Here is a 17,531-nt window from a genome sequence, read left to right as displayed (position 1 = left end):
GCGGCCAGTTTTATGTTCCAGCGCCTCAGTGTCGCTGTTCAGAGGGGAAATGCGTGCTGTATCTTGGGTACGCACCCGACCCCCGAGGAACTGGACGAGGTCTTCGAACACTGATTGGTATATTGTTATATAAGTGTGTGTTTTCTGTAAACTGTAGCATTGCAATAAAATTAAATAAAAAAAAAATAATAGGGGTGGTAGGAGAGGAAAAGATTAAAGTATTCAGTGAGAATCCACAAGGTCTTTTCTGAACACTATTTATTTTCTTCTTCGAGGATGTGGGTCCCTTTAATTAAACCAGTGGTGGTACCCCTCTATATATATATATATATATATATATATATATATATATATATATATATATATATATATATATATGTATGTATATACTAGCTGTACCCGGCACAGCGTCGCTGTAGCTCAGCAATGCATGTGCGTTGCTGAGCCACAGCAACCTTACCTTGTTTCCCCCCTCCCCTCATCCCCTCGAGCTCCCCACCATTCCCCCCTCCCCTGTTCTTTTGTTGTCCCTACAATCCCCCACTCTACTGTCCCCTCATCCTCCTAACCATCTCCCACACCCCTTCACTTGTCTTCCCTACCATTCCCCCCTTTCCCGTCCCTTCATCATCCCGCTAATCCCATACTCTCCTGATCCCCTTTGCCTCCCCATCATTCTCCATTTCCCTGTCCCCTTGTCCCCACCATCCCCAACTTCCCCGTCCCCTCGTCCTCCCCACCGTTTCCCACTCCCTCATCCTATGCATTCTGAAATGATCTGATGTTCCCATCAGAAAATTGGGAACATTAAATAATCTGATGTTCCCATCACTGAAATATAAGAAAAACTGTTAAAAAAAGAAATAAATACAATGAAAAAATAAAAAATATACTGTACTCACAAAATGAACGGTATGGTAAACAGGTATATGGTATGATATACTGTACTCACAAAATGAACGGTATGGTAAACAGGTATATGGTATGGTATACTGTACTCACAAAATGAATGCTATGTTAAGCTCAATACCAACACACTGTCACACAAAATATTTAAATCAAAATGAAAATAAAAAGAAATATATGAAAATGCAATTTATAAATGCAATCAGAAACATTGAAATGGAATCCTAACAAGTTGAGCATAGCATGTGTTGCTGTTATGTGCACAGACGGTACTGTTTTTCAAAAAAACATTTTTTACCTGTCACAGGTGTGGCATATATATAGTACATATAAACAAACATGTGCGTATATTCGAATGGAACGTTGTATCAAAACTTCAAAGCAATCGGTGAAGGCAATCAATAAAGAGGTTTTAAAGATTTCCCTCACATGAAAAACACAGTCTTTAAAAAAAAAAACATGTTTTTCCTGTCACAGACGTGACATATATATATCATGTACATTAAACCCGCTCAAATGTGAATGGAATGTTGTGTGAAAATTTCAAAGCACTCGAGATTAGCGATTTTGAACAAACGAACATTTACATTTATATTTATATAGATAGCGTGTGTTGCTCTTACGTGCAACAGAGGTTGCTGTTTCTTAAAAGAAGAATGTTTTTACCTGTCACAGGTGTGGCATCTATACTTATACTTACGAAATGAACGGAATGGTAAACAACACAGCTTAATTCCAATGCAATGTCACACAAAATAGTTAAATCAAAATAAGCATAAATCGATATCTATTAAAAATCAATTTATCAATGAAATCGAAAACATTGTAATACAATTGTAACATATTTTGTATAGTGAGTGTTTGTGTGTGTTGCTATTACATGCAACAGATGGCGCTGTTTTTCCAAAAAAGCATGTTTTTACCTGTCACAGGTGTGGCATCTATATAGTAGGTATATAAAAACATGCGTGTATTCGAATGGAATGTTGTATCAAAATTTCAAAGCAATTGGTGAACAACTTTCGGAGATTACAGCTTGTGTTGCTCTTACGTCCAACAGATTGCGCTGTTTAAAAAAAAAACATGTTTTTTCCTGTCACAAGTGAGGCATGTATATAGTATGTATATTAAAAAGCACCTATTCGAATGCAACGCTGTGTCAAAATTTCAAAGCATTCGGTAAAGAGGGTTCGAAGATTTCCCTCACATGAAAAACACAAGGAAAAACAGTTTAAAAAAAAAATCTCATCACAGACGTGACATAAATATAGTATATATATAAAATTCAGCTTGGATGTGAACGGAGAGTTGTGTGAAAATTTCAAAGCAATCGGTGAAGAACTTTTGGAGATTAGCGATTTTGAACAAACATATACATTTTTATTTATATAGATATATGTATACATACGTATATATGGGAAAGTGTGTGTGTGTGTATTTATATATATATATATATATATATATATATATATATATATATATATATATATATATATATATATATATATATATATATTTATATATATACACACACACACACACACACACACACACACACACACACACACACACACACACACACACACACACACACACACACACACACACACACACATGGGTTATTGAACTCGAGGAGGGATACCGAAACCAAAAGGTTAGAATACCGAAAGGGAAACTATGAGGAGATAAGAAAATTCCTAACAGATATAGCATGGGGAAACAGAGCTCAGGGGAAAGACGGCCCAAGATATGATGGACTACATCATGCAGAAGTGCAAGGACGCAGCAAACAAGTTTGTCCCATTCCAAAAGGAAAACAGTGAAATGAAGATGAGAAACCCATGGTTTAATCAGAAATGTTGGCTAGCTAAGCAGCAAAGTAAAAGGGCATGGAGAAACTATAGAAGTAACAGGGCACTGGAGAGCAGAGAAAGATACCAGAATGCCAGGAATGAATATGTCAGGATGAGAAGAGAGGCAGAAAGACAATACGAAAATGACACCGCAAGCAAGGCAAAGACTCAGCCTAAATTGCTGCATAGCCACATCAGGAGAAAAACCACAGTAAAGGAACAGGTTATGAAATTAAGGATAGGGGCGGAAGAATTCACTTCAAACGACAAGGAATTGTGTGAGGAACTGAATAAGAAATTCCAGGAGGTCTTCACCTTAGAGCAAGGAGAAATTCCAGAGATAAGAGAGGGAATAGCTAACCAGGAACCACTGGAAGAGTTTGAGATTACCAGCGGGGAAGTAAGGAAGTGTTTACTAGAGTTGGATGTGACAAAGGCTATAGGCCCAGATGGAATCTCCCCTTGGATACTAAAGGAAGGAGCAGAAGAACTGTACCTACCCCTCTCCATAGTGTTTAACAAATCACTGGCAACAGGGGAACTGCCAGATATTTGGAAAGCAGCTAACGTAGTCCCAATATACAAGAAAGGGGATAGACTAGGAGGCACTGAACTACAGGCCAGTGTCCCTAACCTGCATACCTTGCAAGCTGACGGAGAAGATTGTGCGAAGAAAGCTAATGGAGCATCTGGAGCGAAAGAGCTTTGTAACACAGCATCAACATAGGTTCAGGGATGGCAGGTCCTGCCTTACAGGGTTACTTGAATTCTACGACCAGGCAACAAAAATAAGGCAAGAAAGAGAAGGGTGGGCAGACTGCATATTTTTGGATTGTCAGAAAGCCTTTGATACAGTAACACACAAGAGGCTAGTGAAAAAGCTGGAGATGCAGGCTGGAGTGAAAGGGAAGGTACTCCATTTGATAAAGGAGTACGTAAGCAACAGGAGACAACGAGTCAGTGTGAGGGGTGAGGTCTCAGATTGGCGAGACGTTACAAGTGGAGTCCCGCAAGGGTCAGTCCTTGGACCTATATTGTTTCTGATATATATAAATGATCTCCCAGAGGGTATATAATCGTTTCTCTCAATGTTTGCCGATGATGCAAAAATTATGAGGAGGATTGAAACAGAGGATGATAGTAGGAGGCTACAAGATGACCTAGACAGATTGAATGAATGGTCCAACAAATGGCTGTTGAAGTTCAACCCAAGTAAATGCAATGTAATGAATCTAGGCAGTGGAAACATGAGGCCAGACACAGGATACAGAATAGGAGAAATGAAACAGACAGAGAGAAAGATCTAAAAGTTGATATCACACCAAACCTGTCTCCTGAAGCCCACATAAAGAGAATAACGTCTGCGGCATATGTGAGGCTGGCTAACATCAGAACAGCGTTCAGGAACCTGTGTAAGGAATCATTCAGAATCTTGTACACCACATATGTAAGACCAATCCTGGAGTATGCGGCCCCAGCATGGAGCCCGTACCTTGTCAAGCACAAGACGAAGCTGGAAAAAGTCCAAAGGTATGCCACTAGACTAGTCCCAAAACTAAGAGGCATGAGTTACGAGGAAAGGCTGCGGGAAATGCACCTTACGACACTGGAAGACAGAAGAGTAAGGGGAGACATGATCACAACCTACAAAATCCTCAGGGGAATCGACCGGGTAAACAAGGATGAACTATTCAACACTGGTGGGACGCGAACAAGGGGACACAGGTGGAAACTGAGTACCCACATGAGCCACAGAGACGTTAGAAGGAACTTTTTCAGTGTCAGAGTAGTTAACGGATGGAATGCATTAGGCAGTGATGTGGTGGAGGCTGACTCCATACACAGTTTTAAATGTAGATATGATAGAGCCCAGTAGGCTCAGGAATCTGTACTCCAGTTGATTGACAGTTGAGAGGCGGGACCAAAGAGCCAAAGCTCAACCCACGCAAGCACAAATAGGTGAGTAAATAGGTGAGTACACACACACACACACACAAGTCCGTGTCTCGCGGCCCAGTGTACAGCGACAACAGGACACGTACCACTCCTGCTACAACGGAACACTTATCACTTTTGTTACAACGGAACACTTATCACTTTTGTTACAACGGAACACCTACCACTCCCGTGAACACAGGACACGTACCACTCCCGCTCTATCTGTGACAAAGAGACACGTACCACACCGAGCCATGTACCAAACCTGATACAATCAACAGGACCCGTATGTGATCCATAACGCGATTGGCTCATCATTTTTTGTCCTTTTTCTTGGCATTTTTGCCCATCTGTTTCTGTGAGTCATTATTTTGGCTCCCTTTTTCTTTTCTCTTTTCACCATTTTGTTTATCTTTCTTATCTTTCTTCCCTGTGTTGTCCTCGGAAACCTTCTCTTTTGTCTCCACTGGCTTTCTGTACTCCTTTTTCTCTGGTGCGAGAAGTTTCCACTGTTCTGGAGGCTCCTGGTCGTAAAATATTCTCAGTGCTTTATCCTGAGGGTCTGAAGAAGACTTGGTGGTCTGTGAAGGGCGAGGGCATCTCTGGGCCTGTGATGGACGCTTAAATTTTGGGAGTCTTGGAGGTAGTTCATACCTGCGTTGTGGTAGAGACTAGACTCTCACCGGGAGCTGTCCGGTGACCACAAGCTGATCACTGGAAGTGGTGCTAGTGACCACTTGGTGGGTGGATGTAGTATCTACACAACCTACTTGGTCAAGAGAGGTATTGTTATCAGTGGTCACGTGATCAAGAGAGACGTTGTTATCAGTGGACTCTTGATCAAGAGAGTCACCACTGACCAGAAATGATCGAGTGAGGAAGGGAGCCATAACTATCAGTAGGCAGCAGAGGAAGATAACAGTACTAACGGTTCGTGATAACCCTGATAGGACGTGATAACCCTGATAACCCTTTTCATTCCTCATTGTGTCGAGTGACAGGCGGAGGGCAAGGTTTTACCGTTGGTACTGAAGGCCAGTCAGGGAGGGACCGACCAGAGGGAACCGGCACTCACTCACAGTCGGAATGTACGTCAGCACGTCTAATGATCCATCAAACAAGCTTGACCTAGAGCTCACTTCCCAACTAAGCTCAGTGTAGAGCTAATTGTTTTCCTGTTTGTCCTTATGCAGGCTACGGATACACGCCATGTGCAGTGCGACCAGCACCACACCCCACACCACGGCTGATCCACCGAAAACTTTCATTGTAGCACACAAGTTAGTCCTTGTAAGTAGATTATAAAATAAATTACGAAGCCTGGAGACATCTTTTTATATCAAACATAAATTTTTTTTAGTCAGGTAGGAATTATATGGTCTGAACTAGAGTTACGGTAATTGGAATGGATGGATTCAAGTAACAGCATTCTGTGATAATGATTTAATTGTGACTACAATAATTGTCACCAAATAATATGTAGGATCAGGTCGTGGGCCAATATTTGTTCCTCAGGGTCAGATAACTTAGTGACCTGCTTGTGACACTTGTATAGTAACCATCGTGTTGTGACACTTGTATAGTGACCATTAAGTTGTGACATTTGTATAGTGATCAATGTATTGTGATACTTGAATAGTGACCATTGTGTTGTGACAATTGTATAGTGACCATTGTGATCTAAAACTTGTATAGTGACCATGGTGATCTAACACTTGTATAGTGACCATTAAGTTGTGACATTTGTATAGTGATCAATGTATTGTGATACTTGAATAGTGACCATTAAGTTGTGACAATTGTATTGTGATCAATGTATTGTGATGCTTGTATAGTGACCATTGGGTTGTGACACTTGTAATAGTGACCATTGTGTTGTGATACTTGTATAGTGACCATTGGGTTGTGACACTTGTATAGTGAATATTGTGTTATGGCACTTGTATAGTGACCATTGTCAAGGGTAGGGAAGGTGCTGAAGGGATTGGAATTTGGTGAAGGGTAGGGAAGGTGATGAAGGGATTGGAATGTGGTGAAGGGTAGGACAGATTGTGAAGGGAACGGAAGGTGGTGAAGAGTAGGGTAGGTGATGAAGGGTAGGGAAGGTGCAGAACGGTAGGGAAGATGGAGAAGGGTAGGGAAGGTGATGCCGTGTAGGGAAGGTGGTGAAGGATAAGGAAGGTGACGAAGGGTAGGGAAGGTGGTGAAGGGTAGGGAAGGTGGTGAAGGGTAGGGAAGGTGGTGAAGGGTAGGGAAGGTGGTGAAGGGTAGGGAAGGTGGTGAAGGGTAGGGAAGGTGGTGAAGGGTAGGGAAGGTGGTGAAGGGTAGGGAAGGTGGTGAAGGGTAGGGAAGGTGGTGAAGGGTAGGGAAGGTGGTGAAGGGTAGGGAAGGTGGTGAAGGGTAGGGAAGGTGGTGAAGGGTAGGGAAGGTGGTGAAGGGTAGGGAAGGTGGTGAAGGGTAGGGAAGGTGGTGAAGGGTAGGGAAGGTGGTGAAGGGTAAGGAAGGTGGTGAAGGGAAGGGAAGGTGGTGAAGGGTAGGGAAGGTGGTGAAGGGTAGGGAAGGTGGTGAAGGGTAGGGAAGGTGGTGAAGGGTAGGGAAGGTGGTGAAGGGTAGGGAAGGTGGTGAAGGGTAGGGAAGGTGGTGAAGGGTAGGGAAGGTGGTGAAGGGTAGGGAAGGTGGTGAAGGGTAGGGAAGGTGGTGAAGGGTAGGGAAGGTGGTGAAGGGTAGGGAAGGTGGTGAAGGGTAGGGAAGGTGGTGAAGGGTAGGGAAGGTGGTGAAGGGTAGGGAAGGTGGTGAAGGGTAGGGAAGGTGGTGAAGGGTAGGGAAGGTGGTGAAGGGTAGGGAAGGTGGTGAAGGGTAGGGAAGGTGGTGAAGGGTAGGGAAGGTGGTGAAGGGTAGGGAAGGTGGTGAAGGGTAGGGAAGGTGGTGAAGGGTAGGGAAGATAGTGACTAACGTGATGCATCAAATGAACAAATCCACGTGGGTGACACTGAGACAACACCTCAGGGGTGACACTGAGACAACACCTCAGGGGTGACACTGAGACAACACCTCAGGGGTGACACTGAGACAACACCTCAGGGGTGACACTGAGACAACACCTCAGGGGTGACACTGAGACAACACCTCAGGGGTGACACTGAGACAACACCTCAGGGGTGACACTGAGACAACACCTCAGGGGTGACACTGAGACAACACCTCAGGGGTGACACTGAGACAACACCTCAGGGGTGACACTGAGACAACACCTCAGGGGTGACACTGAGACAACACCTCAGGGGTGACACTGAGACAACACCTCAGGGGTGACACTGAGACAACACCTCAGGGGTGACACTGAGACAACACCTCAGGGGTGACACTGAGACAACACCTCAGGGGTGACACTGAGACAACACCTCAGGGGTGACACTGAGACAACACCTCAGGGGTGACACTGAGACAACACCTCAGGGGTGACACTGAGACAACACCTCAGGGGTGACACTGAGACAACACCTCAGGGGTGACACTGAGACAACACCTCAGGGGTGACACTGAGACAACACCTCAGGGGTGACACTGAGACAACACCTCAGGGGTGACACTGAGACAACACCTCAGGGGTGACACTGAGACAACACCTCAGGGGTGACACTGAGACAACACCTCAGGGGTGACACTGAGACAACACCTCAGGGGTGACACTGAGACAACACCTCAGGGGTGACACTGAGACAACACCTCAGGGGTGACACTGAGACAACACCTCAGGGGTGACACTGAGACAACACCTCAGGGGTGACACTGAGACAACACCTCAGGGGTGACACTGAGACAACACCTCAGGGGTGACACTGAGACAACACCTCAGGGGTGACACTGAGACAACACCTCAGGGGTGACACTGAGACAACACCTCAGGGGTGACACTGAGACAACACCTCAGGGGTGACACTGAGACAACACCTCAGGGGTGACACTGAGACAACACCTCAGGGGTGACACTGAGACAACACCTCAGGGGTGACACTGAGACAACACCTCAGGGGTGACACTGAGACAACACCTCAGGGGTGTCACTGAGAATACACCTCAGGGGTGACACTGAGTAAACACCCCATTAGTGGCACAGAGGCACTAATTTGTTGAGATCTCCAATCTTTGTTGATTGGATTGTTGATTGATTGATCTTTGTTGCCACCCCCTGAGGCAACACCTCAGGGGGTGACACTGAGGCAGCACCTCAGGGGTGACACTGAGACAACACCTGAAGAGTGACACTGAGACAACACTTTAGGGGTGACACTGAGACAAATCCTCTTGTGTAACATTGAGACAACACCTCAGTGATGACAGTGAGTAAACACCCCAGTAGGCACAGAGGCAACACCTTAGGGGTGTTACTGATACAACACTTCAGGGGTTGCAATGAGAGTACACCTCTTGTGTAACATTGAGGCAACACCTCAGGGGTGACACAGAGACAACATTTCAGGTGTGACACTGAGAAAACACCTCCTGGGTGTCACTTGGACAACATCTCAGCCGTGACACTGAGACAACACTTTAGGGGGTGACACTGAGACAACACCTCAGGAGGTGACACTGAGACAACACCTCAGGAGTGTCACTGAGACAACACCTCCTGGGTGTCACTTGGACAACATCTCAGCCGTGACACTGAGACAACACCTCAGCTGTGACACTGAGACAACACCTCAGGGGTTGCAATGAGACAACACCTCAGGTGTGACACTGAGACAACACCTCAGGTATGTCATCTAGACAACATCTCAAGGGTGTCACTGAGACAACATGTTAGGGGTGACACTGAGACAACACTACAGGGGGTGACACTGAGACAACACTACAGGGGGTGACACTGAGACAACATGTTAGGGTGACACTGAGACAACACTTCAGGGGGTGACACTGAGACAACACCTCAACTGAGACAACATCTCATCTGTTTATGAGACGGGGGTTGCAAACAATTAATTCTAATGTTGTTCCAGTCATGCCCAATTGGATGACTAACTTTAAATCGTACCTATATTCGGGTACCTTACTTTGTACAATTGGAAGCTGGAAGCCAGTGCAGTTATTGAGGGACACTGGTGCTTCCCAATCTCTAATCTCTCACCGTGCTCTTGGTGATGTTAGCACAGAAGACACTGGTGAAGTAATATTATTGCAAGGTATTGGAGGTCATGTCCAGCGTGTACCATTAATTAAAATTCACCTGAAGTCAACTATTACACCGGGTTGGTGCACTGTAGCAGTTAGTGAGCAGTTGCCCATCCCTGGGGTTGATGTTATTGTGGGTAATGTTATTGACAAGTGTCAAGTTATTGGGACAGATTGTCTTATCATGTTTACTAACCCTAGTTGTGTGCTGGCTCAACCGGATGCGGATGATGGTGACATTTATCCAGCCTGTGTTGTAACCAGATCCATGGGTAAGCAGGGTGAGGTAAATCCTGTGACTTCCAAGGTGGATGTTTTCGAGGCCAGGACCCCTTCAGACAGGAAGGTGGAGGTGGACCTTGAGGATACATTCTTAGCTCGCGCGGATGTCGAGAGTGAGGCTGGTGCCAAAGCCCTAATTTATTCTGACCCAAAGGATGGTCTGGAAGAGGTGGCTCAGGTACCAGTTCCTTGCCCGCTCGCTCGCACTCCCAAACCTTGATTGAGTTGCAGAGTACTGATCCCAGTCTAGTTGAATGTCATACAGAAGCAGCTGACAGTATTGATACCTTGGATGAGAGCACGGGTCACTACTTCAATGATCGATGTTTGATGAGACGATGGATGCCACCAGGAACTCCCTTATCAGATGATTGTGAGTCTAGGACCCAGCTCGTCGTACCCAAGGAGTATAGAGAGCAGGTATTGCAAGCTGCCCATGATGACCTTATGGGAGGTCACCGAAGGATCTCCAATATGTATCATAAAGTATGTATGTTTTTCTTTTGGCCAAAACTCAAAAAATATGTGGTCAGATATTGTCACAATTGCGTTGTATGTCAAGCTGTTGACAAACCTAACCAGACTATTCCACGAGCACCCTTACACCCTATAGTAGTGCCAGAGGAGCCTTTTACACGTGTGGTGTTGGATTGTGTCGGCCCCTTACCTCGAACTAAATCAGGAAATATGTTTGTTTACTATCCTATAAAACAACCGAGGAAGATTCACCCAGACATTGGGATGACAATTTACCATTTGTACTATTTGCTGCAGGGACGGGTTGCACACTGCCCTAGGCTGCTCCCCACTTGATCTTGTGTTTGGACATCAGGTGAGGGGACCCTTAAAAATGTTGCAAGAGAAAATGTTGGGAGATGTAACAGCTAGGCAGAGTGAAAGATACCTGAAGGATGTGAAGAGCAAGCTGTCTCGAACGAAGGAGTTGGCATTACATCTGGGCGAGGCACAACAGGTAATGAAGGAGGCGCATGATAAGCGGTTCAAGGCAAAAGTTCAAAGCGTTTTTGAATCAGGAGATTTAGTAATGGTCTTGAAGCCTCGTATGGGAACTTGTATGTCACACAAGTTTGGAGGACCTTATCGAGTGGTAAAACGTTTCGGTGAACTTACCTATAAAGTCTGTAACCCCAAACATACCCGTCAGTCAATGATTGTGCATGTGAATCGTTTGAAGGCTTATTGTGGGCCCAGTATTGTGGCTTGTTGTGTTAATGAGGAGGTAAACCCTGAGGAGACAATTGTTGTAGGGGAAGATGGTAATCCTCTTCTATCTAATTCCAGTTCCGGAGAAGAATTGTTGTGTCATTTGCAGGATGAGCAGAGAGCAAAGTTCCAGGACCTTTTGAAGACGTTCTCCAACTTGTTTGGGGAGGTCCCCATTCAGACACCTCTCATTACTCATGATGTTCAACTGACAGAGGTAACTCCACTTCGGCTACACCCTTATCGAGTGACCCCCTAGAAACGACGTATCATCCAGGAGGAAGTTGATTATCTTCTTCACCATGGTTTCATTCGCCCCAGTCAGAGCACTTGGAGTTCATCGTTTTTAGTGGTACCAAAACCAGATGGAAAATGGGGGTTAGTAGTGGACTATAGGAAATTAAACAAGGTAACTGTAGTCGATGTATACCCACTACCTTTGTTAGAAAACTGCATTGATCAGATTGGTCATACTAAATATGTATCAAAACTAGACTTATCTAAGGGGTATCACCAGATACCACTTATTAACTTTGCTAAAGAAGTGACAGCTTTTATCACCACTGATGGAGTATTTGAATTTAATGTGATGCCATTTGGACTGAGAAATGCCCCAGCAAGTTTTCAAAAGTTGATGAACTCTTAGCTAAAAGATGTGCCAGATTGTAGAGCATACTTAGATGATATTGTGATTTTTAGTAAGTGTTGGGAAGACCATATTTCTAGTTTGAAACAATTGTTTGCAGTGTTACGACATGCTAATCTAACTGTAAATGTAAATAAATGTATTTGGGCTAAGGGAACAATAATTTACTTGGGACATGAGGTCGGACAAGGTAAGATAGTCCCGTTGCAAGACAAGATCCAGGCAATCGTGGATTACCCAGTACTAACGAACAAGAAATCTGTGCAGAGGTTTATTGGGATGTGTGCATATTATAGAAGATATTGTAAGAACTTTTCCATTGTGGCTGCACCTATAACTAATCTTTTTAGAAAGCCTGTAAAGTTCAAGTGGACACAGGAGTGTCAGAACACTTTTCAGAAGTTGAAAGGAATTCTCTCAACGTCACCTGTATTAGCCAGTCCACAATTTGATAACCCATTTATAATGCACATAGACGCTTCGGATCTAAGAGCAGGTGCGGTTCTTTCCCAGGTAGGACCAGATGGTTTAGAACACCATGTATACTATTTTTCTCTTAAATTTGATAAGGCACAAACTAGTTATTCTGTGGTAGAGAAGAAAGTTCTTTGTTTGATTTTGGCAGTTAAGAAATTTGAAACATACCTGTCAGGTAATCAAGTTGTCATATACACAGATCATAATCCCCTGACATTCATTAACTCCATGAAATGTAAGAACCAAAGAGTTCTTAGGTGGTCTTTGATTTTACAAGAATTCAACATAGTAATTAGACATATCCCTGGAAGGCAAAATGTAATTGCTGATGACTTATCCAGGGGATTCCCCATTGTAGTGCCCTAATGAGAATTGTTTTATACATGAGGATGTCTTTACCTTTTTGGTTATTTCATATATTTCATTTAATTGATTGTTTTATACATTGATTTTGTGTTGTTGGAGTACTCAATGCTATATCCTATACCCAATGCTATTCAAAAAAATGAAATTAACCTTCAGTTAATTTCATTTTTCTTTAAGGACAGCGAGGGATGTTACGAATCCATATATTTGATTCTAACATTCATCATGATAAATATGTTTGTCAATTATTTTCTTTCCTCAGTTATTTAAATAAAAACTTGTATCAATTTATGTTCCAGTATATATATGTTTGATTTAAATGTAGCATGCTGTAGTGTGCCTGTATTGGATATTTGTTAATGCTATTGCATGTTCATTCCTGTGTGGGAGACAGTGGCGTCTAATGGCGGGATGACCATATTTGGGATGTTATAGGCATATAAGTTAGTTATAATTATGTTCTTTAGTGTTACTAAAGAACATAATTATGTTCCTAAAGAACAGAATTTATGATACTAATGAACATAAATCTAGAGGTTTCATGTGGGCTTTATAGTTGGTAACGTCTAGACGCCACGCCGTCCATGCTCGAGCAACGCAGTCGTGTGGGTGGAGTTGGCTGGCGTGGTCGTGTTGGGAGTTAAGTCTGTGGTCCCTGTTATTGTTCAGTAACAGTTAATTTTCTGGTTAGACCATTATGTGCATACCCATCTAACCATTTAAGTTTTAAAATATTGATCAGTGCTTGTATAATGATATTGTGTTGTATTCTGATGCATTAATATTTCTGGCTGCCTGTAGTTCCATTTATATATTTGTATGTTCTTGTTACCCTTACTTTAAGTATATTGCTTTGTTAAATAAGCAGCGGATTCATTTACCCTAGACACTTAATTAAGTAGGCAAGGCCGTATTATTATATATTTTATAACCACGGCAACGGAGGAACTATACCCAGAGGTCAAGAGACGTGTAGAGGGAACCACATTCAAAGTGCCCGCCAAGGAGACATTTTACAGTATAGGCAGGGCTGTGCCCTGATTGGTGGACGACGACGGCGCACGGCCTACCCGCGCGGCAGCCCGCGCAGGCCGAGTGGGCCAGATTTGAACTGCATGTGACCCAACGCGGACGACGCCTGCCCGGCACCACTGGCACTTAGGATATGTGCCCATAGGACCCCTAAGAGGCATTGATTCCCTCTGTCCTACCCTTCCTGAGGAGCCTAGACTTGCTCCACCTACCCTACCAGCCCTTCCTCTCCCTACGACGACAGTTCCAGGTGAATTACTGTACTATTGTTGTAACACGTGGGTCACCTCTACATTGGCGCAGTGAGTAAACGTTCCCACGCGGTGATCAAGAGGACCTCGCCAAGATATCTGCATCATCGTTCTGCCGACTTCAGTCAAGACGTCTTAGATAGTGTTCAACGGTTCCAGTCTCGAATTACTGGCTTTGGTTGCACCATAGATGTTCTTCGGTTTGTTGTTCAATAGCGGTGCCCAAGATATTTCAACCCCTGTTTTTTGTGTGCATATGTTTTATTCCACATCTCGTGCAATCCCCCAAGATTCTCCATAAGTTCCAGTTATCAGTGTTTTATACGGATTATTTCTCCGGATTTGTTGCATTTTATTGTCTTGTCCCCCAAGCACCGATTCCCGCGGTCCCCAAGTTCTTTGAAGAAGGGGAGACGAGTACCACCATTCACACGGAATACGGGCCACCGTTCATGAGCATACCCGACCTGTATTGTTTACGAATCCGCTCGCGGAGGATTTCAGGCTGTCGTTCCCGAGCGCATCCGTCTCCAGTGTGTTTACTACAGCGACGCTGGTCCCAGCTCTGCAGGGTGCTTGCTACAGGTCTGTTACTTTCTCATTTCTACTGTTAGCTAGACGTAACCTGTTCTAGGCTTTCTACAGAAGTAACGGCTCAAGGGGAAGAGATACATTAAGTGAGCCAGTGAGTTTGTGTTCATACCAGATTTAAGGTGGATGGTGATCCGCCCTGCACACAGTTCCACACGTTCACCTGAAAAAAGTGTTTTTGAGAACCCTCAGCCCAGTGCTTATGAAAATCAGGCACAGTGCTTGTTAAAGTTCCTCAAAGTGCCTGTCATCAGATTTTCCAGTTTTGCAAGTGCAGTAAGTGCCCAGTTTTTGTCTAAGCCTCAAGTGATTTAGGTACCAATTAAGTGTGCAGTGTTTTATGTTGCTTGAAACCCACCTGGCCCCATCATTTACATTATTGACTGTGCAGTGCTTATTTTTCCTGGTGGAACATTTATCTCTATCTCTGAACATTGGAACCTTAAGTGTGGCTATTGGTGTCTGTGTTTTTTTTGTTTTGTTTTTCTGTTTGGGGTGGTATACATGTGAGGTGCCTGGCCCCAGATCTAAGGCTTATTACCAGGTGTGGCACGATATCGGAGCTTTAACTTTCGACACCAGCACAATGGCTCTAATCAAGATAAACTCTGCTTCGGCTGCTGAGCTGCAGCTGCTACCGGGTGTAGGAGATAAATTGGCCGCTCGCATTATCAAGTTTCGGCGTCACCATGTGATCACGGAGGACAACATTTATGATATCAACCGCCTTCGGGCCAAACCCGAGTTGATGGCTGCTATATCGTTTGAGGTGGACCCGTCCCAACAGGGCCCCGGGCCCTTAGGTCAGGGGGCAGGAAGTCGTTCATCGTCCTCGTCCAGCGAAACGGGAACCCGCCACTCCTCTAGGGGTGCCGCCAGCAGCAGCCAACGTGGACGTCGACCTCAGTCACCAGCTTACTCCAGGGCTAGTGGCCAGCAAGGTACTCGGCAGGGGAGCCCCTCCCGCCATCGATCGGCTCGATCAAGGAGACGGACAGCTCGACACTCGTCACACAGCTCTCTGACTTCCGATTCGGATGCCTCTCTATCCCGCAGCAGGCGGACAGGTTATCGCCAACAAAAGGAGACCTTCCGCACACCACCTCGGGCGTTGGACTATGACGGGAAGTCAGATTGGGCCACCTTCTACCGCCGCTTCACGTCTTATGCCTCGGAAAAGGACTGGAGCGGGCCTACGTCATTGACACAGTTAGGATGGTGCCTCAAGGGTAAGGCAAGTGATTTTTACAATCGCTTACTGGACAGAGAACCGTCGATCGATTATATTCGCATGATGCATAAGATGATCAAGCGATTTGGCGATAGGGAAGTTCTGGATGTAGCCATGATGAAGTTTAACCAGGCCCAGCAGGAACCAGAAGAGGATATTGCTGATTGGGCAGATAGGGCCCACCACTTGGCTCATCGGGCTTACAAACATGTGCCACGGTGGGAAGTGGAACAAATCGCAGTAATGAGATTTGGCCAGGGATTACAGGATAAGAGTCTGGCAGGATACATTTCCAATGCGAGGAACTCCTCCATGGAGGAGGCTATCGATCGGGCCCAAACCTTCCAGCACAATGCCATAGCGATCCACGGTTCCTCAGGTTCCAAAGGATACGACTCCCATCACCGAGTGCCCCAAGGTCCAGCAGTGCGAGTGAATGCAGTGGGAAGGTACTCCCAGTATGAGCGGCCACCCAGGAGTAATGACGCTTCTCGGCGCTCGACACTCGCCCTTCCCAGCTCCCCAGGCACGTCACCGGCTACCAGCTCTTCAGGTTTTGGAATCAACACTTGCCGACCATCGAGTGCGGGCTCGCATCCTTTATCTTCCAGGGGCGTGGAGGCGAAGTTGGACACCTTGGTAGCAGGTATCTCAGAGACCAACGGGAGATTGGACCAGGTGTGTGAGAGTTTGAGGCACCTTACAGTTGCTCTTATGTCACCACAGCATCGCCGTAGCCCATCCCCTAGGCGACCTGTTCAGTGCTACAGGTGTGGAAAAGAGGGTCATTTTGCTCGGGACTGTGAGGAATCCGAAAGGGATGAGGAAGCAGTCCGCCAGCACGGGGACACCTCGGGCAACAAGCCACATGTTTCATTTAAGGACCAGAATTTGTCTTTAAACGCTGCCGGGTCGGCTCATTCGGTCTAATTCCGACCCAGTGCATAACAGGCCAAGGAGGGGCATCGGAGCAAGATGCTGACCAGATATTGTCTAGAGGTGTGGAAGACATCTCGGCTCACACTGACAGGGGGGACATGGACATTAGCACATCAGACACATACAACCAACAGAGTTTGGTTATGCTAAGTGAGAACTCGTCAAGTGAGGCTCCTTCAGGAATCCAATGCAGGACAAAAGTGGCAATTCGGGACCATGCCACTACTGAACAAACAGGTCTGGATCAGGAAGCAAAGCAAAATTCTCACAGGAAGTGGGGCCCGTTAAGACACAATGTGGAAAGGAGGGCTCAGAAGAAAATAAAGAATGAACTAGCATTTGGTCAGTTCTTGGGAGGCATAGATCCAATTGCTTTCCCTTGGGATCCTGGGGGTGAGATGTGGGAAGAGGGTTGCTCTGTCAAAGGACTCACATTCAAGGAGCAGCGCTTCGGTGCGAGGAATATTGTTAGGACAGAGTAAATTCCTAAGAGTGAAGCTGAAAAGAGAAAAAAAAAGAAAAAAGGAAAGGGAATAGTGTAGTGTATGCAATGTTGAAACAGTTCGTGTATAGTGCAAAGATAATACGGGTAACAATCGTAATGTTCGTGTACAGTGCAAAGA

The 17,531-nt window shown here is 45.1% G+C and overlaps 1 long non-coding RNA gene across 2 annotated transcripts; it reads left to right on the top strand.

Moving 5' to 3' along the window:
• Positions 1-4,567: 4,567 nt before the first annotated feature.
• On the top strand, positions 4,568-13,695 carry LOC123764441 (uncharacterized). 2 transcript variants are annotated; one of them, XR_011225311.1, is made up of 2 exons: positions 4,568-5,987; positions 11,485-13,695. It is a non-coding gene; the product is annotated as an uncharacterized lncRNA (long non-coding RNA). The 2 variants fall into 2 exon arrangements; XR_011225310.1 differs by having other exon boundaries at positions 11,454-13,695.
• Positions 13,696-17,531: the final 3,836 nt, after the last annotated feature.

Source organism: Procambarus clarkii, chromosome 82 (assembly GCF_040958095.1).
Source record: "Procambarus clarkii isolate CNS0578487 chromosome 82, FALCON_Pclarkii_2.0, whole genome shotgun sequence".
NCBI lineage: Eukaryota > Metazoa > Arthropoda > Malacostraca > Decapoda > Cambaridae > Procambarus > Procambarus clarkii.
Note: the sequence above shows the minus strand (reverse complement) of the source record. Positions and strands in the feature narration are given on the sequence as shown.